A 17424-nucleotide genomic window follows, 5' to 3' on the forward strand; every position below is an offset into this window, starting at 1 on the left:
ATCAATACTATATATTGGTTCCAAAGCGGAAGAATGGTAAGGGTTAGCCAATTGGGATTAAGCAACTTGCCCAGGGTCACACAGTTAGGAAGTGTCTGAGACCAAATTTGATCCAGGACTTCTCATCTCTAGTCTTGGCTCTCTGTCTACTGAGCCACCTAGCTGCCTCTTTTCATGTTTTTAAAAAATTAACTTGCTCATCACTAATTATGACACAATCGTATTCCATCACAACCATATGTCCCAACTTATTTAGATAGATATTCCTTAATTGATGGGCATCTCCTCAATGTCCAGTTCTTTTAAAAATCAAATTAAACAATTGTTTATCTATTTTATTGTTGTAGTTTTAAAAAATAAAACCAGTTTTCTTATTTTATTTTACTTATCTCTCCTTTGATTTTCAGGGTTTCTAATTGGGTGGTGTTTAATTTGTTCTTTTTCTATGTTTACTATCTAAGGGCTGAGAGCTTCTGAAACTTCTGTTGCCTCTTTTGCAGCTGCCCCCCAAAGCCTGTGGTGTTGTCCTGTGTAGCCTGCATTGTACTCTGGGCCAGACTATCACCCTGTGTGATAGAACTTTTCTACAACTTCCCAAGTTGTCTTAGGCGAGCAAATTATTTTACCCCAACATTCTGTTGGCTCTGCCACTCCAGAATTTGATTTGAGAATTATTTTAAAGTTGTTTGGAGGGGGATGTTGAGAAAGTTCATGTAATTTCCTGCCTCTTTTATCTTGACTCTATAAATATGCCAAGATATATATCTATATTCAAATATATCCAGAATATGTATATATAACAAAATCCCTATATTTGTGTGTGTGACAGTGGAGCCATTTTCTTTCCTTTCTTGATGCACTCCATAAGGAAGTAGAAATAACTCTAAAAAATGAAGATGGGAAGAGCAGATGGACCAAGTATGCACAAAGGAAGTCTGTAGTGGAGGCAGACCAGTTCAGGGGACATTGAAGGATCATTCCCAAGGTATCTGAAAGAAAAGAATATATTGAACAGTATTATGGCATTAATGCCAAAAAAGGCAGTTGAAAGGAAATCTTATTTATCAACCCATATGCCTACCTTCTCACCTCCCCCAAATCTTTATTAGATTGGTTTCTCTATGTATCCAGAGTGTTCTTCAAGAAAATATAAGGGAACAAACAACTTTTAAAACAAGCAATTTTTTTACATTAGACCATATCCTAACAGATATTAATTGACTAAAGGGTACAAAGAATATGAGATCCCATTCTGCTTATTGCTTTTTTGTCTACAAAAATAACTTTAATTTGATGGAGCAAAATGAAGCCTCTATAAACATGTTTTATTGAAATGTGTTTCTAGTCATTGCCCCTTCCCTATTACTCCCTCTCACATATCCCCTAGAACTATCCTTTAAAACAAATAAATACAGTTAAGCACAAAAGAGGTCAACACACTAAGACTGTCTGAAAATACATGCTTCATTCCATACCTGTAAACCACTAGTTTTCTGCCAAGAGGTAGGAGACAAGCTTTATTGTCACCATTCATATACCTTTAGATTACTAGTTGGTACAACTGTAGATTTGGAAGATCCAAATTCGTCTCTCACTACAGATACTAGCTGTGTGACCAGGAGCAAGTTACTTCTTCTCTATTTCCTCCTCTGTAAAATGAGGGGGGTGGATTCAGTGGCCTCGAAGGTCCTTTCCAGCTCTAAGTCCATTAGCCTATGAAGTAAAAATTGACTAATACATTTATTCACCACAGTGCTAAAGCCTTTCAATGTTGTTTTTGGATCTCCTCTGAAACCTGGAGCTCTTCACTCCTTGCTTTATCTCCCTCCTTCCTATAGCCTTCCAATGATCTTGTAATTTCAACCTTTACAATATCTCTTGCTTTTCCCTAAACTCATGTAATCATGACCCAATAATCACCTTTCTCTTGGACCATTACAGAATCCTTCCAAACTGGTCTTCTTGCCCACAGAGCTCTCCTTTCTCCAATCCATCCTCCACAGTTGCCTCCCCCCCAAATGATTTTCTTCAAGCACAGATCCATCCATACCACTCCCTTGCTCAAAAAAATCCAGTGGCTCCCCATTGCCTTTAGAATAAATTTAAACTGTTCTTGCTAAACTTGCTGATTTGCTATCCTCCAGAGAGAACAGTCCATTCATTGCCAGTGTGACTTTACATAAACTGCCCCCCATGCCTGGAATGCTTTCCTTCATCTTCACTTCTTCGATTATCTAGCTCACTTTTTTTTTTAACCAATTACATGTAATAACAAATTTCCACATAAGTTTTCCAAAGTTATATGATCCAAATTGTCTCCCTCCCTTCTTCCCTCCCCCCCTCCTAGAGCTGACAAGCAATTCAATCTGGGTTATACATGTATTATCAAGCAAAACATTCCATATTATTCATTTTTATAAAAATCTTATAAAACCAAAAATCCCAAAACAAAAGCCCAAATAAACAAGTGAAAAATCGTCTGTTTTCATCTGCATTCTGACTCCAAGGGTTCCTTCTCTGGAGGTGGATAGTGTTCTTTGTCCTAAATCCCTCAGAATTGTCCTGGATTATTGTATTGTCTAGCTCACTTCTAAGATTTATTCAAGTTTTCCCTCCTATATATGTTCTTTCCTAATTCTCCATACTTCTGTTAGTGCCCCGCCCCTCAAATTACTTTGTATTTACCAAATATATACTTTGTGTTTACTTTTCTATGTATATAGTTAAACCCTGCCCCACTTCCACCCCTAGGAGAATGTAAGCTCTTTGAAGACAGCCTATTTAATTTTTCTCTGCTTGGGATAATGCCTCATTCATAGGAAGCATATAATAAATAGTTGATGAATTAATAATAGAAACTGACATTTAAAAAGCACTTAAAAATTTCAAAGCTCTTTGAGCAAAGTGAAACTTGTGAGGTTAGGGGTAAAATTTTATGTTAGGGGGCAACTAGGTAGTTCAGTGGATGGGAGATCCAGGGTTCAGTCCCTGGACATAGGAGATCCTGAGTTCAAATTTGACTTTAGACCTGAGCTGTGTGACTGCCTAGCCCTTACCACCCTTTGCCTTGGAACCCATACTTAGTATTGATTCTAAGACAGAATGTAAGAGTTTAATAAATGACTTTATGTGAAACCTTTGGGGAAGAAGAGCCCAAAGTTATATGTATAATGAAAGTTCAGAGAGTGAACTCTAGAGTTTGACACTTTCACTTATTGGTTTACTCCCCCCTCCTATGGCTACTTGACTCATTCTCATTTAATCTCATCACCCTAAACTCTAGGATTACCCAGGGTTATTGTTTGGAAGTGTCTCCATTAATTATGAAAATTTCAATATCTCTCTTGTAATTAAGCAATTAAACTCAGAGCCCCTACCCCAACTCATCAAATACTATTCATTTCATAAACTGTAGTTAGTAATATTTCTCCACATAATAAATTCATTAAACTCTTAGGAGTAATTTATATATTATTATATTTATATATTAAACTGACTGATAGGAAGTTTATTAAAATTAAATCAATAGTGAAATAGGCACAGATAATTATTTATAATTTAGATCACATTTTAATTTCATCTTATTAAATTTTTTAATTGTTTTGTTCTATTTTATTATTTATATATTATCATGAGAAATCACAGCTAGTCACTTCAAATCCTCATTCTAACTACAGGTGACTTCTCTGTTATTCTGGGAATGTAGGACTACATCATTTAGGACAACAAAGTCTCTTTATAAAAATCCTTTTATATTTTCATAAAGGAAGAAGAAGATAGCTTCATCTCCAGTTTCTTTCCAATTATGACAAGAACATAAGTTCTTCAACAACTCTCATGCCATTACTTTTTTTTTAAGCCCTTTTCTTCTATCTTAGAAAGAATACCATATATTGATTCCAAGGCAGAAGAGTGGTAAGGGTAGGCAGTGGAGGTTAAGTGACTTGCCTAGGGTCACACAGCTCAAAAGTGTTTGAGGTCAGCTTTGAACCCAGGACCTCTCATTTCTAGGCTTGGCTCTCAATCCAATGAGCCAAACAGTTACTCCCTCAAGCCACTTCTCTGAACACTCATTCTCTAGATAAACTCATCAATTAATACCCTTTATGTATGTGTCTGTGCATTAAACACTCACTAAATGATTATTGAATTGAACTGAACTCCACTCTAGAACTCTAGAAAATAAATTGCATGGCATAAGGAAAAACACTCTGCCAGGAGTCAAAATACTAGGATTCCAGTCCAAGCTTTATTGTCTGTCCTTAGTAAAGCTACATATTTTCTCTGTCTCCATTTTCTGATCTATAAAATGAGGAACTTAGACGGAATATGCTTTAAGATCTCTTCCTGATGTAGAGCTAAAGGGGAGTTAAAGATTATCCAGCCAAACTTCTCATTTCGATAAGGAAGTACCTTGGGCAAAATCATACATTTTAGAACTAGAGCTGTTGACAGGGTCACTTCAAATCTTATGAACTTCCCATTTGGGGATGAAGACTTTCTGGATCTCAGAGGAAGGAGGCTGGGAAGAGAGAAGTGAACGGTCTAGGGAGACGGCTTATTCATATCAGAGACAATAGGTCCAGGGCTGTGCTAGAGTCATCTTAGACTGTGATTGTTAGATTTCCCATGCAGGCATGTACATCTTAGAAATGTTAAAAAAAAAAAAACCCACTACAAATCTGGGCTTGATTTATTGTTTTATTGATTATCTAGGCTGAAGAAACATTGGAGAAAATATTGATAAGGCAGATTAAATATAACAGTGGGTCAGGGTTATATACACACAGGTGTGTGTGTGTGTGTGTGTGTGTGTGTGTGTGTGTGTGTGTGTGTGTGTGTGTGTGTGTAGCTATTCTTAGACATTTACCAGCATACTCCTGGTTGGATCTTAGGACCTTGCACACAGTAGGAGCTGGATAAATATTTATTAACTGGTGAATTAGTAAATAATCAAGTCTTTATTGACATTTACTTTCTGCTCCTAGACTCACTCATAATTTATTTCCTTTTCCCAAACACAATGGCTAGGGACACTATGGAAAACATAAACCCCAAGTTTTAGAACTCTGCACTCAGTTGAATAAAATTATTGGATTACAGATATAGATGGACAATAAGATGGTGCCATAATTAAATAGGAGAAGACAGACTGGCTATCCTATTTGGGAAATTAGGAAAAAATGCAAAGAACTCCTAGGATTAAGAGCTAGGAGGAATCATAATATCATTTAATTCAGTGTCTTCATTTTTTAGAAGAGAAGATTAATGGTCTCAAGATGCTCACTATTAAGAAAAAACTCTCTCTTTTTTAATTTAATGGAGCAGCAAATCATGGGATATCTTCATTCCAGAAGAGTTGCAATTGTGGAGAAAGATATGAATGGCTAGGTGGATAGAGTGCCCAAGCCTAGAATCAAAGAGGTTCCTCTTCTAGAGTTTAAATCTGGCCTCAGACATTTACTAGCTATGTGACCCATGGCAAGTCACTTAATCCTGTTTGCCTCAGTTTTCTTACTGGTAAATGAGCTGGAGATGAAAATGGCAGACAACTCTAGTGTCTTTGCCAAGCAAACTCCCAATGGAGTCACGAAGAGTTGAATGGGACTGAAACAAATGAGCAAAAACAACAACATGGGGAAAGAGCAATGGAGAAATGCATGTCAGATATAAGTAGGTTGCAGTAAGTATATTGCCAATTTTTATAAAAGAAGTCTGGTAAAAAAGAGATAGTTTAGGACACATGTGACTAGAAAAGGAGGAGGGCCAGTCTTATACTGAGAATGAGTCACAGCAGATGGACAATTCCAGGGTTGCTGCAGTATTCATGATGCATTTTTTAAAAACTCTTGCTTTCTGTCTTAGAATCTATACCAGTGATGGAGAACCTATGGCATGGGTGCCAAAGATGGCACACAGAGTGCTCTCTGTGGGCATGTGGCCTTCCCCCTCCCTCACCCCTGAGTTTGTTACGAAAAAGGCAGAGGGACATGGGTGGAGCTGTTCCCTTGCCCCTCTTCACTGTGTCTGAGGACATTTTTTTCACATTCCCACCTGTCTGCCCAGCAGCCAATGGGAGTGAGTGCGGGGGGGAGGGGGGGAAGGAAAGGAGGGTGACTCACAGGTGACAGAGCTGGAGGGGAGCAGAGCACTCAGGCTACTCCCTTTCTCCTCTCTATACTTACTGAGGACATTTCTCATTTCACCCATCCCTCCTACCAGCAACCCACTGGGAACACTTCTTCCCTCCCCTTTGTGGGATAAGGCAGGGGCAGGGTACATCTGGGGATGGAGTGGGGGGCAGGTCCCCACTCTCCATCTCTAAAAGTTTTACCATCACTGATCTATACAAAAAATCAGTTCCAAGGCAGAAGAGTAGTAAAGGCTAAGCAATGGTGATTAAGTGACTTGTTCAGGAGTCATACACCTAGGAAGTGTATGAGACCATATTTGAACCCGGGACCTCTCATCTCCAGGCCTGACTCTATCCACTTAGCTACCCAGCTAAGTGATGTTTTAATGATGTTTTAAAAGAATTAGCATGCTGGGTTGATCTCCAGTGAAGAAGCTATGGAAAGACATGGCCAGCAATCCTATAAAGATGAGAAGGTATGGACAGGTTGCAATCTAAGCTAGTGAAGGAAGTACTCCCATCAGTGTGTTCTCAAATTTATTTCAATAGTAATGGAGAAGCACGGATGACTGAGGAGAAATATTGCTGGATTTAAAGACAGAGGGCCTGGGTTCACACACCAGCTTTGCCACTTTCTACCTAGGTGACCTTGGCAAGGGACTTAGCTCTCTGGTCCAGTTCCCTCATCTATGAACTGAGGAGGTTAAACTGAAGCAATTCTAAGGTGGCTTCCAATTCTTAATTTAGATCATGACAATCCAGATCTCCATCCTCCCCCAAAATGGGTTTCCTGCCTGTCTTCCTCCTTTACATTATTTGTTGAATCTTGGTAAAGATGTCAACTACGCACTGTGTGAGTAACTCTGGATTAGTCATTGTGGGGTTTTAAGAAAACTAGACCTATAAAAGGCAAAGCTTAAAGGCAGGTAAATTAGGAGTGATTATTTACATTACAAACGAAGTTAATATATGGAAAAAATCCAAGCCAGGGATGCCATGGGGCTATTAAAATTGGTGGGAGTTAAAAAAGAAAAAAAGATTCTATTCTACCTCATTTCTCCTGCCTTCTCTCTTCTCATTGTGTCCTAGGTCAAACCCTGATCACTTCTAAAGGCCCAGAAAAAAAAAAGAACAAGAAAGGAAGAAGACAATGTACTCAAAATCACCGAGTGGAAGAGAACACATCGCTGAGCCTTTTAAGAAGTGATTATTCTTAGGGTGAGATTCAAAGGAGAAGGCAGTCAAGTGCCCACACAGGGATTCCATTGTGGGAACTTTGAGTCATTGGGAGATGACTCTTAGGCATTTTTGCCGTAGCTCAGATGCCAGCAATGAAAGAGTATGATGTAGGCTTTAAGAGTGAGGGAATGGATGATGTGTTTTGGAAGAAATATTTGGAAAAAAAAGAAATGAGAACTCCCGGCTTGATTTGGCAAGGAGAATGCTAAGCAAGCCAAGCATTACATGTTATTCAGAAATGAAATGGCTGCTTGAGAAGCCATAATAAGAATAGTTGACATTTATAGTGTTTTTTAAAGCTTACAAAGTTCTTTACATGCATTATCTTACTTGACTCTCAAAACAACTCTGTGAAATAGGTACTATGTGAAGAGCTATAAGTAACTTGGGGCAACCAAGGCTTTGTTCCAGGGCGTCAACACAGAGAAGGAGGGGTGCTGCTTTCCTGGGAGGGTAGGCTTCTTTTCAAAGGCAACCACATCAGTGCACTTCACTCAACTTCATGTACTTTATAGGTCCACATGCTACCCTGAATAACAGCTTCTAAGCTAGCACTGTGGGTCCCATTACCATGACATTTCTCTCTCATGACCCACCTTCCTCCCCATCTCCAAAGGGGATACAAGCTAGATTTTCTGGTGGGTGGGCTATACCCTCACCAGGCATGAAAGAAATGATCAGACCATGCTCTGGATTCTCACTATTATCCCCTGACACCCCTTTTCCCCATCTGAATTGGTCCTAAGTACAAAGTTTTGTCTCTGGCTTCTTGGGTTATTATCCGCATTTTATAGATGAGAAAACAGAGATAGAAGTAGAGTGATTTGAACATCAACAGACAGCTAACAGGTATCAATCAGAAGGAGGATTTGAACCCAGGTTTTTGCTGGCTTGGGCTAGTGCTCTTTCCATTACATGCCCTTCTCTGAAATGATAAGCATGACCATATGGCTGACAAGACAGTAATGCTTAGGGTTAATAAGTGAGACATTGGGCAGATTCAAGGAACAAATGTGAATGGGAGATAGAAGAAGAGAATGAAATCAACCATCTGGTTTTTATCCAGGAAAAGAGGAAAATACAGTAATGTAGTTATATAGCAGCTCAGGATGGGATACTTTGTGCTTTAGGTGTGGGGAAGGAGGTCTTAATTATTAGTGCCAAGGTTGAAAGAGACCTTAGGAAAAAAAAGAAAGAAAGAGACCTTGGAATATGTTAGACCTAAAAAGTACAAGTACAATTTCTGATTTAAAATTATTTATTTGTTTGCTTGTTACATGAACATTTCCAGATATATCCCTTCCTCCCCTCCCTGCACTAGAGAAGGCATCATTTGACAAAAGAATATATTGTTTATAAAACTATGTCTTGCTTGCTTCTATTTATCAGTTCTCTGAAATTGGACATACACAGGTTATTCCTTTTCTTTTTTTCTTTAACCCTTACTTTCTGTCTTAAGTAATACTCTAAGACAGAAGAGCAAGGGCTAGACAAACTGGGGTATTGACTTGTCCAGGGTCACACAACTTGGGAGTTATCTGAGGCCACATTTGCACCCAGGTGCTCTCAACTCCAGACCTGGAGCTCCTATTTACCGTATCAACTACCTGCCCCACAAGTTATTCTTCAAACAATATTTCTGTTGCTGTATATAATGTTTTCTCATTTCTGTTGAATTTTATATCTTTATATCCTCTCTCCTCTCTGTAATCTCAGCATGGTGAGTCTTAGAACCTCACTGGGCTAGTATTAGGGAGAAGAGATGAACTGGGGAGTGGAAGAGTTAAAAACAAGAACAAGAAGAGAGTAGAAGAATCAGGTTAAGATCAGATGGAAGTATGAGTATATTAATTCATTTGTGCAATTGTGAATTGGTTGATCCCTTCCAGAAAACAATTTGGAATTATGTGAGAAAAATGACCAAAATGTCCAAACACATTGATCTAGCAATGCCGCTGTGGTTTTCTACCCCTAAGAAGGCAGTATCATACAGAAAAAAAAGCCGTATGTGCCCAAATATAGGTAGCAGATTTATAGAATAAGAAAAAAAGGGACTATGTGCAAACAGTGGGGGAATGGCTAACCAACATGAAGAAGTCAGACAAACATGGTAAGATTTGTATGAACTGATACAGAGTGATGAAGGTGGAGCCAAAAGAAGAGTATGCACAGTGATGACAATGAGGTAAATGAAGGTAATGCCAAGAAAGTTAATGGAGCTTAAGTCAATAGTGTTGATTCCAAGTTATGAGAGAAAAAGTACTTGGATAAAAAAAAATTCTCAATTAAAAGAATGGAAATTTTACATTTAAATGGAAAACTTTTAAATGATTTTGCTTCATTTTTTAAAAAACCTTTACTTTCTGTCTTAGAATCAATACTATATATTGGTTCCAAGGCAGAAAAATGCTAAGGGCAAGGCAATGGAGGTTAAAAGACTTGCCCAGGGTCACACTGCTAGGAAGTGCCTGAGGTCAGATTTAAGCCCTAGAAACAGCCCTCCTCCCCCAAGCTCTAGACCTGCTCTCAATTCACTGAGCCACTGAACTGCCCCCTGCTTCATTTTTAATGGAAAGGTATGTTGGGAAATGACTGATATGTTCAAAGATAAACATTTTGATATAATTTACTATATACTTAATTATAGTTTAATATAAATAAATATTCAATTATATATTTTATATATGTTATATATTTGTCACAGTTATAATTACATAATTTTAAAAACTGTTGCTGACAAAGTTGTGTCTAGATTGAGAAAGTTGAGAAAGACTAGTTCAACTCTCTTACTTCACTGATAGGAAAACTAAAGATTCAGTAGGGGAGAGGGTTTATCATAGTTTCATTTAGTTGGCAAATGCATTGTCAGGTCTAGAACCTAACTGTCTTAGGTTCTTTTGGGTGGCACAATAGAGAGAACATTGGATTGAAGTTGGTAAAAATCTGAGTTAAAATCTGGCCTTGGACACTTATTAGCTTTATGTCTTTGGGCAAGTCACTTAACCTTTGTTTGCCTCAGTTTCCTTAACTTTGATACAGACATTAAAAGTCATATCTACTTCCCAGAGTTGTGCTGAGGATTGATAAGGTAATATTTGTGGAGCACTCAACACATAGTAGGTACTCCAGAAATGCTTGTTTACTTACTCTTGATTATCAGTCCAGGAAACTTTTCATTACATCAAATTACAATGTCATCTCCATGATGAAGGAGGCAGTTTTATTTTTATTATCCAGAGTAATAAAGTTATGGATTGTAGTCAAGAAACTTGAATTCTTAAATACTTCTATAGACCCGTGATGCCACTGATGTGGGCACCCTCTTCCTTGCTGTAGGTTTCTGTCCATCCAAGCTTTCTCTTCTTGTGAGATCCTTGTTCATCAGTCCTCCACTGAGAATCAACTTGACATGCAAGAGAACCTCTCGCAGGGTCTTTTGTGGATTACTATATCCCAGCACTTGGGTTGTCCATCTCTTTTACTTCATTGGCTTTTTTCCTTTTCTAAGCATGCACTTCTGGGATGATATCACATATATATAATTTCACAGAATCCCATAATTTAAGAGTTGGACTGGACCATCTAGTCAAACCCACACTAAAAAAGCAATCCTGAATTGACATTAGGATTCAAGCTTCTGCCAAATGAGAGGTACCTGCTCCCTCCTAATAATATCAGCCATTTCACTTTGGGATAGGTCTAATTGTCAGAAAGTCTTTTCTTCCATCAAGCTTTGGTTGACTTCATTGCAATTTCTATCCATTTCTGCTTGGTTCTATGTTTAAGGGAATATAGAGCAAGTTTAGATCCCCTTTCGTGTGATAGCCCTGTACTTGAATAGAATTTGTATGTTCCCCAAAGTTTTTTTCTTTTCTAGGCTAAATATCTCCAGTTTCTCTACCTGGGCTTCTGACTCTTCATCTTCTTGGTCATCTACCTCCTCTGTATAACCTCCAGCTTCTTAACATCCAATCTAGGATGCTAGATAGAGCAGGGGATAGAGTGTGGGATGGGCTGGAGTCAGGAAGATCTGAGTTCAAATCCTACATCAGACACTTATGTTGGTGGAGGAAGTACCCACATCTGTGAGATCTCAGATTCATTCATCTAGTAATGGGGAAATACTGCTGGATTTGGAGATGGAGAATCTGGGTTCACATTCCAGCTCTGCCACTTCCTACTCAAGTGACCTTAGGCAAGTCACTTCATCCTGTTTGTCTCAGTTTCCCACATCTGCAAAATGAACTGGAGAAGGAAATGGCAAACCACTCTAGTATCTTTGCCAAGAAAACCCCAAATGGTGTCCCAAAGAATCAGACACGACTGAAAAATGAGTGAACAACAACAAAATTGTGATACCTAGAATTGAAAAGAATGATCCAGATGTAGTCTGAGCATGGCAGAAAACAGGAAGACAATCACCTCCCTTTTTCTTAGAAGTTCTGTCTCTTTGAAAGCAGCCTGAGATGGCATTGATTCTTTTTGTCTGTTGCATCAAACTATGGACTCATATTGAGCATGCAGTTCATTGAACCCCCTGATCGTTTTTAGATAAACTGCTGACTAGCCATGCCTCTCCTATCTTGTTCTTGCAAAATTGATTTTCTTTTTTAAAAAGTCATGTTAGGTCTTTACTTTTATCTTTGTTGAATTTCTTCTTAGATTTGATAAGGTTTTATGAGCACAGACCTTGGGATGTTGCCAAGTTGATATTGACCCATTTTTTTAATGACTGCTTTTTGCATATGGTCATTCAACCAGCTCCTGAAAATAGATCATCGTCATAGATTCTGAATTGGAAGAGACCTTAAAGGTCTTCAAATGAACTCTCTCATTTTGCAGATGAAAACACTGAGGCTCAGAGGAGTTAAGAACTTATACAAAATTAAACAGGTAGTCAGGAGTAGAGCTAGGTCTTTTCTTTTTTCTTTTTCATATCTACATAATAAATCCCATCTACAAGTGTCCCAGCCCCTTGCCAACTTCCGTGTATCACAAAAGATATCATCGAGGTAGCCAACATGTATTTAAGAATTAAGCCATTCATATTTCACCTTTCTGTTTACTTTCTAGAGATAACAGCATAGTCCAACATGAATTCTGTGGCTTTGTACTGCTTCTACTCCTGGTTCTACTTGTTTCACTATTCATTATCTCATGGAATTATTTCCAAGTTAAAAAAAAAATCTGTCTGTCCATCATTTCCTGTGGTGCAATAGTATTCTATCACAGACATCTACAATGCATTTGTTCAACCACTCAACAATTGATTGGCATCTCCTCGGTTTCCAATTCTTTGCCAGCACAAGGAGAGCTGCTATAAATATTTTGGAACTTAGGGGTTCCTCTCCTCTTTCTTTATTCTCCTTGGGAAACAGACCCAGCAATTGTGTTGCTAGGTCTAAGGGTATATACAGTTTTACAATTCTCTGGTGTAATTCCAAACTGCTCTCCAAAATAGCTGGATCAGTTCACAGCTCTACCAACAGTGTATCAGTGTCCTCATTTTCTACATCCCCTCCAATATCTGTCACTTTGTCCATTTGTCATTTTAGCCAGTTTAATGGGTAAGATTATCTCAGAGGTATTTTGGATTGCAGTTCTCTAATCAGTAGTGAATTAGGGCATTTTAAATATACCTATCTTTGGCTTTAATTTCTTTATCCATAAATTGTCTGTTCATATCTTTTGTCCATTTATTAATTGTATTATGGCTCATAAACTTCACAGCATTTTCTATATATTTTAGATATGAGACTTCCATCTGAGAGGCTGTCTATAATATCCCCCCACCCAATTTTTGCTTTCCTTTTCATCTTGGGAACATTTATTTTATTTGTAGAAAACCTTTTCAATTTAATGTACTCAAAATGATCATATTTTACATTTCACAATGCTCCCCATTTCTTGTTGACTCATAAATTCGTCCCCTAACAATAAATCTGACAGGTAATATGTTCTTTGTTCTTCTCATTTACTTATGGTATCTTCTTTTATGTCTAGATCATATATCTGTTTTGATACTATCTTAGTGCATGATGTAAAATATTGGTCTATGCCTAGTTTTTGCCAAACTAGTTGTCTGTTTTTTCAGCAATTTGATTTTGTCAAATACCAGATTACTCTAGTTTTTAACTGTTGTATGTTGTATGCCTATTGTGTTCCCTGATCTACCTTTCTATTTTTTAATCAATACCAGATAGATTTGATAATTGCTGCTTTATAATACAATTTAAAACCTGGTACTCCTATGTCTCCTTCATTTAAGTCCCCCCACCCCATTAATTCTTTTGATGTACTTGATCTTTTATTCTTCCAAGTGAATTTTGTTATTATTTTTTTCTAACTTGATAAAAATTTTTTTGGTAATTTAATTGGAATGGCATTGACTAGGTAGATTAGTTTAGGTAGTATTGTCATTTTAATTATATTAGCTTTGCCCAACCTTGAACAATTACTATTTCTCTAAGTTCTTGCAATTCCTGGGTTTATTTGGGTAAGTATACTCCCAGGCATCTTATTCTCTCTGTGGTTATTTTAAATGCAGTATCTCTTTCTGCCTCTTCCTACAGGACTTTGTTAGTGATATATAAATATGCTAATAATTTGTGGCAATTTACTTTATGTACTGCAACTTTGCTAAACTTATTGATAGTTTCAATTAACTTTTTAGTTGAATTTTTAAGATTTTCTGGGATTAGGTCTTGATCTCAAGTTTTGTCATTCAGATTTAAAAAGTTATTTTAGAAATTATTCTCAATTTAATGAACAAAAAAGAGAGAATATATTCACATATGAAATGGAAGAGAAAAAGAAGAATATATGTGAAAATGTGAATCTCTATTCCACTAGCTTTTTAAAACTAGAAGGATCAAGAATGTCAATTGATCAACTTTTTTTTTTTTAAGCTCTTACTTTCCGTGTTGGATTGGCTCCAAGGCAGAAGAGTGGTAAGGGCTAAGCAATGGGGGTCAAGTGACTTGCGCAGGGTCACACAGCTGGGAAGTGTCTGAGGTCAGATTTGAACTTAGGACCTCCTTCTCTAGGCCTGACTTTCAATCCACTGAGCCACTTAGCTGCCTCTAATTGACCCACTTTTTAAAAAAGAACCATGATACTCAAAAAGGCTTAGTCATTTTTATTTCATACTTCAAGAACCTCATTCCTTAACATCCTGAATTTTTGCATAATAAAAGAAATAAAATGTTTCTACCTATTAAGGGCCAGATGTATCAAATTAGGAATATACTTAAATGCTTTGTACTTTTATTATAAATAAGAGGAAATGTTTCTACATTTATTTTTATTTTTCCCTACATTTATTTCTATTGAAGCATTTCTCTTTCTCTTTTTAGTTATTATTATATTATGTATTAGTCTTCTTGGAGCATAAGTAGAAGTCATCAAATATCAGTAAAACTTTATGAATAATATATCTGTGGAGTTAAAAAATTTTTATCTTTCCTTGTAGTTTGCACTATTTTACTAATTTTTTTTGTTTGTTTTTCAGGTTTTCAGAATTTCAGGGATCCAGTTTGATTGTTATAAAAATAGAGCTTTGCTTGAATCTTCCTTGACAAAATGTCCTAAAGACTTTCTGATATATAGATTTTAGAAATAATAATATCCCATTTGACACATTTGATAAAACCCTTGCTTATGTAAATGATCCCATTGCAATGTGTGAGGGAAAGTATATTCTTTGCCTGAATCCGGTGATCCTGAGTTCATAAGTAGAATTCTTTCTACTGCTAACAATCTAAAAGATAAAGAGAAATATGGTTTTTTTAGGACCTAAGTTTACCACAGAAGAGATGAAGAGCCACAGTCTCTGAAAGGTAAAGCTGGTTCTCCTTATCAATCTGCCATAGCTTCTCAAGTAGTACAAAGAAACTTGCAATAGCTAAATATTATTATTTATGATTTAAATATTATATCTCATTATGTCATGCATATTCTATAGCCGATATTCAACAAAAGTCCTGTTTCTCCTTTTTAAATTTCACTTAGTAAGCCAATGCTTAGAAATATTCAGAAATGTAGTCAAAGGCTATGTTAACGGATGATGAATTAGAAAAGTTCTTTGCTCTTACTGTCACTCATGCCATTATTAGTGGAAGAAACCTACACATAAAATATGGGGAAGAGCTCCTATGAGAATTCTTTGTCCAATAAAATGATGCCATGTAATTGATTCCTAGAGTCACCTAGGTGGCACAGTAGTTAGTGCATTGGGCTTGGAATCAGGAAGATTCATCTTCCTGAGCTTAAAATCTGGCCTCAGACACTTATTAGCTGTGTGACCCTGGGCAAGGGAAATGACAAACCACTCTAGTATCTTTGCTAAGAAAATCCCAAATGGGGTCACAGAGACTCAGACACAACTGAAAACGACTCAACAACAAATTGAAGCATAGATCTAATGAGGTCAGTTTGCTTTGACCTGAAAACTGAAAAGAAGACAAAGACAACTTTTTTTTAGCATCCTCACTGTGGGACTATTTAATTGAAAATTGTCAGAAAGCACTTATTCCTGATATATTTATAACAGTTGTTGAGTATTTGATATCTTGCAAGCTGATACATTTATTCAATATATGTCAAATGAGCCGATAAATTTGGCTCTGAATTTTGGTTGGGAGTAGTTGAAAATAACTACTTGTTCAATGGATGTCCTTCCTTGGAAAACAATGACATTGGCCACAATGATACTAGTGTATTCAAGATGACTACTCCAAGATGGCTGCTAGGTCTGTGGTGCAGCTCCAGTAACCCTTTCAGCAAGCCAACCCTTAGAATTCTATGTAATCCCCTAAGTTTCCAGCTAGCTAAATACACAGTAGAATATTGCCTTATAATTAAAAAAAACCCTAATCATACAGTAAATAGACTCTTCAACCTACCTGGCTCAGCCAAACTGTTAGGGTAGGATCTGGGGTAAGGGAAACACAAGAGAAAACATATAAATAAATCTGTTTTATTGTTTGGGAAGGGAAAGGAATAAGATTTTAGGGATATACTTATTCTTAAAACTAACTAAACTATATTAACTATGTTACTAAACTAAAAACTTAACCAAATACCTCAATCTCACAGCAGGAGTCCAAAATCAAATAGAGCCAGGATCTTTTGTTGTTAGATGTCCAAGTAAGACTGATGCTGCCAGCAGCCAGATACAGGAAAAACTCCTTCCTCAGTTTGATCACAGGGAAAATCTCTTCAAACCTTCATCTCAACTTCTTCAGGAGAGAAGGAAGTCAGTTGGGCAGATGGAATCTTCACCTAGATCCCTCAGGCTTGGTCACATGCCACTGTCAATCATTCCTAAGTTTGCATTTTTCAGTTTTTGCACAGTTTTGCAAATTGCAAACCTTTTCATCTTTTATCACAGTTGAAAGTCATGAGACCATTATTCAAAAAAGGTTACCATGCAGTCTGTGGTAATTTATATTCCTTGATCTTTCCTTGAGACTTGCAAAGCAAAGGTGCAGAGTAATTGGGATTTTTTGTCAGAAATGCAGAGAACTTCCTGGAGAAATGAAGACACAGGTTTGGATTTTTAAATCTCCAGTGAAGCCAACAGTGATGGTTGACTTCATGCCAGTATAAGAGGTCCATATCTGGAACTGTTTGGAGTTACCCTCCATCCAGATGTTTGAATTCCAACAGAAACCAACCCAAAGCAAAAGCCTGATCCCACCTTCTGTCTTAGAATCATTACTAAGAATTGGTTCCAAGGCAGAAGAGCAGTAATGGCTAGGCAATTGGGGTTAACTGACTTGTCCAGGGTCACACTGCTAGGAATTGTCTGAAGTCACATCTGAACCCAAGACCTCCTGTTTCCAAGCCCGGATCTCTATCCACTGAACCATCTAGTACTTGAAGGAGTCAATGTTCTTGACCAAACTTAAGATGCTACTGCCTAAAAGCAGCAAGAGGGTGATGTCTTCTGTATGTTTTCTACAATGTTCTAGATGTGAGCTTTATTAGTATATTGATATATCTTCCATTTAAAGAGTCATAATTAAAATATTAGTCATTAGCAGTACATT

The 17424-nt window shown here is 37.2% G+C and overlaps 2 long non-coding RNA genes across 2 annotated transcripts in view; one reads left to right on the forward strand and one right to left on the reverse strand.

Annotated features, from left to right (window-relative positions):
* Positions 1–320: 320 nt before the first annotated feature.
* On the reverse strand, positions 321–16657 carry LOC103098484 (uncharacterized). Its single transcript, XR_457728.2, has 2 exons — positions 16456–16657; positions 321–989 (listed from the first exon to the last, which is right to left on the reverse strand). It is a non-coding gene; the product is annotated as an uncharacterized LOC103098484 (long non-coding RNA).
* Positions 6473–17424, forward strand: part of LOC130458225 (uncharacterized) — an 89026-nt gene continuing 78074 nt past the window's right edge. Inside the window, exon 1 of the long non-coding RNA XR_008917331.1 lies at positions 6473–7351. This is a non-coding gene — a long non-coding RNA (uncharacterized LOC130458225). The remainder of the gene's footprint in view (positions 7352–17424) is intronic.

The sequence above is a fragment of the Monodelphis domestica genome, chromosome 1 (assembly GCF_027887165.1).
Source record: "Monodelphis domestica isolate mMonDom1 chromosome 1, mMonDom1.pri, whole genome shotgun sequence".
NCBI lineage: Eukaryota > Metazoa > Chordata > Mammalia > Didelphimorphia > Didelphidae > Monodelphis > Monodelphis domestica.